This window comes from Salmo salar, chromosome ssa11 (genome assembly GCF_905237065.1).
Source record: "Salmo salar chromosome ssa11, Ssal_v3.1, whole genome shotgun sequence".
Classification (NCBI taxonomy): Eukaryota; Metazoa; Chordata; class Actinopteri; order Salmoniformes; family Salmonidae; genus Salmo; species Salmo salar.
In genome coordinates, this window is record NC_059452.1 from 27,542,946 (window position 1) to 27,553,657 (window position 10,712).

Genomic DNA, 10,712 nt, shown 5'->3' on the forward strand with positions numbered 1-10,712 from the left:
ACCAGCCTCAGTTTATTCTTTGGAACACAGGGGCAGAGGTCAATCTATCTCCTCTATTTTCCATCCCCACAAATCCCCAGACATCACAGACTGTTAAGTAGCATCTATACTCAGAGAAAAACAAACAGCAGGCAGAAATACATCTGGAAAACATCATGTGATATGCAGGCCCCTCAATGTCAGCCAGTTTAATCATCATTAAGCTCTATGATATGTGGCTAAAACTCCATTAAACAAAATACTCTGTGAATTTCAAACAAACAATGTCTCCTCAGAATTTCTGCTCGTACATTACAGATTACTTTGCTGTGCAATGCATGAATATGTCTCATCATATATCCAGCAAGTACATTACCATGATGTTGTATGCAAGAATACACTGAGTGTACAAATGATTAATAACACCTTCCTAATATTGAGTTCCAGCCCTTTTAGCCCTCAGAACAGCCTCAATTCATCGGACATGGACTCTACAAGGTGTCGAAAGCATTCCACACGGATGCTGGCCCATGTTGACTCAAATGCTTCCCACAGTTGTGTCAAGTTGGCTGGATGTCCTTTGAGTGGTGGACCATTTTTGATACACACAGGAAACTGTTAAGTGTGAAAACCCCAGCAGTGTTGTAGTTCTTGACACACTCAAACCGGTGTGCCTGGCAGCTACTATCATACCCCGTTTAAAGGCGCTTGTCTTGCCCATTCACCCTCTGAATGGCACACATACACAATCCATGTCTCAATAGTCTCAAGTCTTAAAAATCTTTCTTTAACCTGTCTCCTCCCCTTCATCTGCACTGATTGAAGTGGAAGGTGACATCAATAAGGGATCAAAGCTTTCACCTGGTCAGTCTATGTCATGGAAAGAGCAGGTGTTCCTAATGTTTTGTACACTCAGTGTTTGTCTCATCATAAGACCAATAAGTACATTACAGATGACTTTGCTGCGCACACGCGTTTTCCATAATACTGTATGCAAGAATATGTGATGTTTGTTTCAACCAACCTAGAAGTACTATTTTTCTCTGTACCAAACTGCTCTTGGTTATAATTTATTGAGTGCCTAAGAGCACAAAGAGAAAAACCCAGGGACCCAAGACACTGATGGGCTAAGCAATCCTGTTGCTTGGCAACAACTCTATACTTCAATCATAACTTAGCCTGAGTTATTTCAGGCTCAGTGGCACAGAATATAACAAGCGAGTTTTGATATCATTTTGTAGTGAGAGAGAGAGAAAAAAGAGAAACAAAAGTTTGATTCATATTTGCACCTGCTTGGTCAGGGAGAAAAGTAATTGAGTAAGTAGTCTGCCGAATAGCCTACCAACCCGTTCTAGGACCCATGCACTTTTCAAGTTAAATTCAGGAATGCAGCTCAAACTGTTCCATTGAAACCATGAATTTTGAACATGAATACGACTGCCAGTTCAGAGCATGTTCCTGAGATGTTTCAAGAACAATGCCTACTGCATTCCCCCACATTCCCCCTGCATGCTTTATTGGTTGACCTGTCAGTCATTCACACTGAGGCCTGTTTAAGAGCTGCCCCTCAATCGCCCCAACACTACGGTCGCCAAGGCAACGTCACCCCTCCAGTCTGTACACACATTCCCAAGTTCACGGAGGTGACAGAAAGTAGGAGCTGGGAATGGATCTGTGTTAACTGGCTATTAGCCAGCTGGGGTTTGTGTTTGTCTATGCCTCATCACCACTTGAACGATGATTTGAATTCCTGTTTTTTAGCTATGTGCTTAACAATGAGGACCAGCACAAACCTCCTGGAATATTTTGAAGTCAATACTGTATGTATGACACATTTCTGCATGTGTAACAAGTACCATGAAAACCTCATTCTGAGGAGAAGTTCACCCTGCAGTTCGACAGTTATGTTTGCTAGTCACTTGAACTTTGCAGGAATGCCATTGATCAAATATGATCTCATATCTCAACACACTTTCCATGGGATATTTCATTTCTAAGGCAAATATTACTCCTGAAATACTTGCAAAGCGAACTCACAGATTGCCCTCTTATAACCCAGAGGATGGCCCTCTCATTTTCTCAGTTGGTCTCCAGTCTGAATCTGCATTTGACATCCCTCACATGGCGGACCCTTGGCCTACAGCTGTAAAAAGGGGCCATTATGTCAGGCCCTGTTCCATATTTCCCACGGCTACTATAGTTATATAAAGGTTAGTCTACGTGCGTGGGCAGGCATTGCTCCTCGTCATCATACTGCTGACTAGTATACAAGCTAGGGGGACAGTGGGAACAGTGGGGCTGGGGGCCTGAGGCTCTGGGTGGTTCCTGGCATTGTGGATCCCAGTCTGCCAGGGGTGGCAGTGATATTGTCAGTCACATCTCTGAGACATCCAGGCCAGGTTTTTCTGACCCCCACGACAAACAAGCTGTGGCTTGTTTAGTCTCACGGGCCCGTGGCCGCCTCTCTGTCATTTATTCAAGCCATGTGATTTTGGAGTGAACAGTAAATCGACTTGAGCCTTCAGTTGGTGTTCTATCGCTCCAGCACGGTGACGCTGTTGATGTTGATGGTCATAGAGGACAGTTATGCACATTGATATTAACAGGTCAGAGGTCACGTCCTGATGTTTAACTAGTTAAGTATTTAACATCTAACACATTTCATTGGTTCATTTTTAGATACAACACCATAGACTAACGTGTCTGTAACCATAGAATCATGTTGGGTATGAGGTCATTCTGCTGTGTGCATATTTCAGCCTGGGCTCCTGGTGGTGGAGGGATCTCTGTGCTCCAGAGGGAAGGCTTCCTTTGTATGGTGTAACAGATCTCACCTCACAGTGGGTCCCTGGGGCTCCAGCTATACTGCACACACAGAGCTCCCTGAGTAACAGGGCAGTACCCTCACACACACATAAAGAGTGCTTTGTGCCCCAACTCCTGGAGCTGTCAACCAACACCAGAGTTCTTCCTCACGAAGACTGAACTGAACATGACTGTTCAGAAGCGCTCAGCTGTTGTTCTGCTGCTTACGCCTACACATATACAGTACCGTACACACCCATACTGAATTATACCTGAGCATGTCTCAGTTAGTCATAACAGATTACAATGACATTGATTGTGACTTATCTGGATGGGATGAGGTGTATTTTAGGAGGCTTGGTAAGAACCTCACACGTCCTCCTCCGCGTCTGACCCTGGATAAGCTCTATTGTAAGTACATATTTTACCAGTGAAATCTACCTGCCCACTCCTTCACCAATACAGTCTGAAATAGAGATGGCCTGAGGGGATAACAGTACCTAAATGACCTACCTCCAGTTCCTGCAATCCTGCCCAATGCAATGCCTACCCATTATCCATTACACAGAAGAACCAAACGGCAGAAGTAAATACATTTTGCCACTGAACCTGTCCTTGGAGCCATCCCAAAACTCTAGTCCAGCGGGTCAGTTTGTATGCTTTCTATCTCAACCCTGTGCTGACCTTCATTTTCTGCACTGGCCCTGATAAACATTTTACCAATCCATGTTAGCTCTAGGCTCTGTTCTGTCACAACCAACCGCTCCTGAATTCCAGGCCTGCTGACTGACCAACCTCAGGCCTTAACAGCCTTTGTTCTGGACTTCAGAGGGGGAATACCTCAAAATCAAAAGCAGCACATTTCCTGTTCAAAAATGATTCTGTTCACTACTTTAAAAGCAAAGTCAGGCAATTCAGTTTGCATGACAAATATAAACCTCTCTACACTCAGAATAGCATTAATTGTGTATACTGATGTTATTCTCTGTACACTTGACAGAGAATCAAGGCATTGTTGCCATGGTGCTTTTATGGCAGCCTAGGCTGATTGTTCTGATATTTTCATTGTAATTTATTGTTTTAATTGTTTTTTAATGTACATTTTTGTTGAATAAACTTTTGTTTTTGAGTAGCTAATCAAGTATTGATCATTTGTAATTTTTTACCTCAATGTTGAAATCGGACAAAAAATTGCATCAACAAAGTAAAGCTAGCTGATTGTTTTCTTTTGAATGCCTGCATTGAAGAGTTTCACCTATTAGTAGTACAGGAATGGGGCACATTGGCATCTTCTACTGAGGAAGATTCCTTCATAGTTTGAAGAGGATAAAACAAACCCTGAGTAAGGAACTCAAAAAAGGACCTCTTCAACTTGGAATCCTATGGAAAAAGCTCAAACATCGAGGATAGCAAGGCGGTAGGAAATCCATTCATGAGCCAAAATAGTCAATACAGAACTGTACACCTCCCCCTCTTCCCCCTCTATAAAGTGCAGATTCTGACTTTCTGCAGCCAGTTAAAAAAGACCATGTTCTGCCTCTCACTCTAGCCCCTTTAAGACTGGCACAGTTTAATACGCATTCTGTAACAAACAAGACTTTACTCGTACAAGAGTTCATCAGTGACTTTAGAAGTGGGGGGGACATATTACTTTTTTATTTAAAAAATATATACAGTACCAGTCAAAAGTTTGGACACACCTACTCATTCCAGGGTTTTCTTTATTTTTTACTATTTTCTACATTGTAGAATAATAGTGAAGACATCAAAACTATGAAATTACACATATGGAATCATGTAGTAACCAAAAAAGTGTTAAACAAATCAAAATATATTTTATATTTGAGATTCTTCAAAGTAGCCACCCTTTGCCATGATGACAGCTTTGCACACTCTTGGCATCCCCCCAGTGTGATACTAATCTATCGCCCCTCTAAAACCAACACAGTCTCTTTTACTACAGAGTTTTCTGAGCTGCTCACCTCTGTGTTCTACCCTCTTCAATGTTGTTATCCAAGTTGATTTCAACATTCACGTTGATTCAAGAAAATGTTCCTCTGCCACTGACTTCCTTAACTGTCTTAACCTGGTACAGCATGCCAACAACTCCACACAATCGTGGACATTCACTAGACTTCATTATCACTGGAGATGTCCCTGCCTCAGACCTGGATATACATGAGGTAGGTGTATCTGAAGATAGAGATGTGACAATGTCTGTGAGTACTACTGCACTTCAGCTCCGCCCAAGCACACTATTCAATTCAGAAACGTCAAGTCCCTTGACACGTCCGTCTTCCAGGAGTCTGACTGTCACGAGTCCACCCTTGATGAGGTAGTTGACCTGTATAATAGCGCTCTAAGGAACAACTTAAACAGCCTTGCCCCTGAAAAAACATGTAAAGTATTCTTCCAATGGTCCTCCCCATGGTTTACAGAGGAGCTGTGCAGAATGAAGACCCATGGCCGCAAGCTAGAGTGTCTGTAGAGAAGTACTGACCTAACTGTCCACCAACTGGCCTATAAAGACCAACATGCTTGTTATTTCAAAACAATAAAAGAAGCCCACTCCACGTTCTACTCCGCTATGATTGACAATAACAGAGGAAATCCCAGGACATGGTTTTCCATCATCAGATATCTCCTCCATCACATAACAAGATTCAACAACTGAGACATAAACTGAACAAGTTCCACAGACATGTGACTAACAGAAATGGAATAATGTGTCCCTGAACAAAGAGGGGGTCAAAATCAAAAGTAACAGTCAGTATCTGGTGTAGCCACCAGCTGCATTAAGTACTGCAGTGCATGTCCTCCTCATGGACTGCACCAGATTTACCAGTTCTTGCTGTGAGATGTTACCCCACTCTTCCACCAAGGCACCTGCAAGTTCCAAGACATTTCTGGGGGGAATGGCCCTAGCCCTCACTCTCCGATCCAACAGGTCCCAGACGTGCTCAATGGGATTGAGATCCGGGCTCTTTGATGGCCATGACAGAACACTGACATTCCTGTCTTGCAGGAAATCACGCACAGAGCGAGAAGTATGGCTGGTGGCATTGTCATGCTGGAGGGTCATGTCAGAATGAGCCTGCAGGAAGGGTACCACATGAGGGAGGAGGATGTCTTCCCTGTAATGCACAGCGTTGAGATTGCCTGCAATGACAACAAGATAAGTCCGATGATGCTGTGACACACCGCCCCAGACCATGACGGACCCTCCACCTCCAAATCGATCCCGCTGCAGAGTACAGGCCTCGGTGTAACGCTCATTCCTTCAACGATAAACGTGAATCCGACCATCACCCCTGGTGAGACAAAACCGCGACTCATCAGTGAAGAGCACTTTTTGCCAGTCCTATCTGGTCCAGCGACGGTGAGTTTGTGCCCATAGGTGACATTGTTGCTGTCTGGTGAGGACCTGTGATGTCTGGTGAGGACCTGCCTTACAACAGGCCTACAAGCCGTCAGTCCAGCCTCTCTCAGTCTATTGCGGACAGTCTGAGCACTGATGGAGGGATTGTGCATTCCTGTTGCCATCCTGTACCTGTACCGCAGGTGTGATGTTCGGATGTACCGATCCTGTGCAGCTGTTGTTACACGTGGTCTGCCACTGCGAGGACGATCAGCTGTCAGTCCTGTCTCCCTATAGTGCTGTCTTAGGAGTCTCACAATAAGGACATTGCAATTTATTGCCTTGGCCACATCTGCAGTCCTCATGCCTCCTTGCAGCATGCCTAAGGCACGTTTACGCAGATGAGCAGGGACCCTGGGCATCTTTCTTTTGGTGTTTTTCAGAGTCAGTAGAAAGGCCTCTTTAGTGTCCTAAGTTTTCATAACCGTGACCTTAATTTCCTACCGTCTGTAAGCTGTTGGTGTCTTAACGACCGTTCCACATGTGCATGTTCATTAATTGTTTATGGTTCATTGATCAAGCATGGGAAACAGTGTTTAAACCCTTTACAAGGAAGATAGTTATTTGGATTTTTACGAATTATCTTTGAAAGACAGGGTCCTGAAAAAGGGACGTTTCTTTTTTTGCTGAGTTTATTTGCTGAGTTCTTCAAAGCTAAAATCAACACCATCTGAAAAAACATTGTATCCTCCAACCCTAATCTCACTCTGGCTCCTACACCACCACCTATATCTGCTCATCCTCTTAGCGACTTTGCTCTATTTTCACCTTCTGCTGTGTTAGAACTAATCCAAAAATTAAAACTACCAGTGACCCCCTCGACCCTATTCCAACATCACTGTTCAAAACATGCTCAGCCGCTCTCATCCAGTTTGTAACCAACCTGTTCAACCAGTCCCTCCACACTGGGCAGGTGCTGTCACAATTCGAAATTGCTGCCATCACGCCCTTGCTCAAGAAACCATCCCTTGACCCAGACCTCCACTCAAACTACAGGCCTATTTCCAACCTCCCATTTCTATTTTAAAGTCCTGGAGAAGATAGTGGCAGCTCAACTTCCCTCACACCTCAGCACTAACCAGCTTCATGATGCTCTCCATTCTGGCTTCAGGCCCATGTACAGTACTGAGATAGCATCGGTGAAGGTTGTAAATGACCTGCTCATGGCTGCAGATACAGATATTCTCCTGGACCTACCATATGTGTTATTTCCTAGTTTTGATGTCTTCACTATTATTTTACAATGTAGAAAATAGTACAAATAAAGAAAAACCCTTGAATGACTAGTGGTGTCCAAACTTTTGACTGGTACTCTAAGTGCTGCTTTCTACACAGTAGATCACACCATTCTACTGTAGCGCCTCAGACAGCCATCTGTGGGACTGCCCTAAACTGGTTCAAATCCTACCTCTCTAACCGCAAGCAGTAATTCCCCCTTGGTGAGGCAAGATCAGAGGAGTCCACCATAACCTGCGGTGTCTAACAAGGGTCGGTGCTAGGAACTCTTCTCTTCCTGCTCCCACTTGGCCAGATCCTCAGACAACATAGTGTCCAATTTCACTACGCAGACGACACACAGGTTTACATTAAAACCCTGACACAGCATCTGCTCTGTCAACCTTGTCCAACTGTCTGGAAGAGGTAAAATACTGGATGCAGAATAACTTCCTCCAACTCAACAGCAGCAAGACAGAGGTAATGCTGATAGGCCCCCCACAGCAGATCACCAACTCCTGCAGCATCTTCCCTGACGTAGATGGCCACATCATTCGCCTCTCCTCAGTCATCACCAACCTGGGTGTGAAATTCGACCCTGCTCTCTCTGTCTCTTAGTCCACCTAAGACCCTGTCTCACCACTTCTGATGCAGAAAAGCTTATCCATGCATTCGTTTTCTCCAGAATTGATTATGGCAATGTAGTATTTGGGGGCCTGCCTTTACACTCAATTCCTAAATTACAGCTCATTCAAAACAGTGCTGCATGGCTTTTGACACAAACACAAAGTGTGCCCACATCACCCCCATTCTTGCTGACCTCCATTGGCTGCCTGTCCCTCAAATAATTGACTTTAAAATTCTCCTTCTGTTCTACAAAGCCCTAAAAAGGGAATCTACTCTCCCCCTATGAACCTCCATGCACCCTATGGTCAAGCCAAGCCAAAATGCTTCATGCACGCAGGACCCGGCTCCGGACAATGGAAGACCGTGCCTTTCCCTCCCACGCATCACGCCTTTGGAACTCCCTTTCTGACAATCTCAGGGCTGTTCAGGCTTCTGGGGCTTTTAAAGAAGGGCTTAAGACACATTTTTATTTGCTGGCCTATATACAGAGCATTGGGAAAGTAATTCCACATTTTGTTACGTTACAGCTTTATTCTAAAATTGATTAAATTGTTGATTTTCCTCATCAATCTACATACAATACCCCATCCCTATGGTGAAGCATGGTAGTGGCAGGATCATGTTGTGGGGATGTTTTTACCAGTGGCAGGGGCTGGGAAACTAGTCAGGATCGAGGAAAAGATTAACAGAGCAAAGTACAGAGAGATCCTTGATGGAAACCTGCTCCAGAGTGCTCAGGACCTCAGACTGGGCTGAAGTTCACCTTCCAACAAGACAATGACCCTAAGCACACAGCCAAGGCAACGCAGGAGTGGCTTCGAGACAGGTCTCTGAATGTCCTAGAGTGGCCCAGCCAGAGCCCGGACTTGAACCCGATTGAACATCTCTGGAGAGACCTGAAAATAGCTGTGCAGCAAAGCTCCCCATCCAACCTGACAGAGATTGAGAGGATCTGCAGAAAAGATTGGGAGAAACTCTCCAAATACAGGTGTGCCAAGCTTGTAGCGTCATACCCTAGAAGACTCGAGGCTGTAATCGCTGCCAAAGGTACTTCAACAAAGTACTGAGTAACGTGTCTGAATACCTATGTAAATGTGATATTTCAGTTTAATTTTTTTTTTTTTTTTGCCTAAATTACTAAAAACCTGTTTTTGCTTTGTCATTATGGGGTATTGTGTATAGAATGATGAGGAAAATAAATAATTTAATCAATTTTAGAGTAAAGCTGTAACGTAACAAAATGTGGAAAAAGTCAAGGGGTCTGAATACTTTCCGAATGCACTGTACAGTGAGTTCTAAAAGTATTGGGACAGTGAAACATTTTTGTTTTTGTTTTGGCTCTGTGCTCTGTATTTCAGCACTTTGGGTTTGAAATGATAGTAATAATAATCCTTTATTACATTTGTAAAGAACTTTTCATTACAGAAGAAAAATGTCAAAGTGCATAAAATAAAATATAAAAAATAAATAAGAAAATGACTATGAAGTTAAAGTGCAGACTGTCAGATTTAATATGAGGATATTTCGATTCAAATCGGGTGAACCGTTTAGAAATTACAGCACTTTTTGTACATGGTCCCCCCATTTTAGGGGACCATATTCCTAGAACACAATGTCTACATCATGCTTGTGACTATTTGTGGTTTGTTTTGGTTGTGTTTCCGATTATTTTGTGCCCAATAGAAATTAATGGTAAATAATGTATTGTGTCATTTTGGAGTCACTTTTATTCTAAATAAGAATAGAATATGTTTCTAAACACTATTACATTAATGTGGATTCTACCATGATTATGGATAGTCCTGAATGAATCTGAATAATGATGAGTGAGAAAGACACACAAATATCATACCACCAAGACAGGCTAACCTCCCCCCATTACAATAACAGGGAGGTTAGCATTTTTGGAGAGGGGTATGATATTTATGCCCCTGTAACTTTAATTTCATAATTATTCACGATGATCCATAATCATGGTAGAATCCACATTAATGTAGAAGTGTTTGGAAACATATTATATTCTTATTTACAATAAAAGTGACTCCAAAATGACACAATACATTATTTATCATTCATTTCTATTGGGCACAAAATAATCGGAAACACAACCAAAACAAACAGCAAATGCATCCAACAAATTTGTAGTCAAAAGGTTGATGTAGTCATCGCGTACTAGGAATATGGGACCAAATACTAAACTTTTGACTACTTCAATACACATACAGTATAAGTGAATTTGCCCCAATCCTATTAGTCCCATTAAATAGGGGGACTATGTACAAAAAGTGCTGTAATTTCTAAACGGTTCACCCGATATGGAAGAAAATACCTTTAAATTAAAGCTGACAGTCTGCACTTTAACCTCGTAGTCATTGTATCATTTCTATTTTCTATTTTATGCACTTTGAGATTTTCCATCTGTAATGAAAAGTTCTTTAGAAATGTAAAAGTATTATTACTTCTCTATAAACATCTAATCATGAACATGACATGACCCAAATGAAGGAATACAAATAATCTCAGAAAATCTCATGCTGCAATCACAACAAATAGTGAATAAACATTTTTTTCATTTCAAAGTATCTGATTATGTGATTATTTCTGACCTAATGTGATGCCAAAGGGTAAATGATAAATTGTCAAGTGGGATGACACACTTAACAACCTC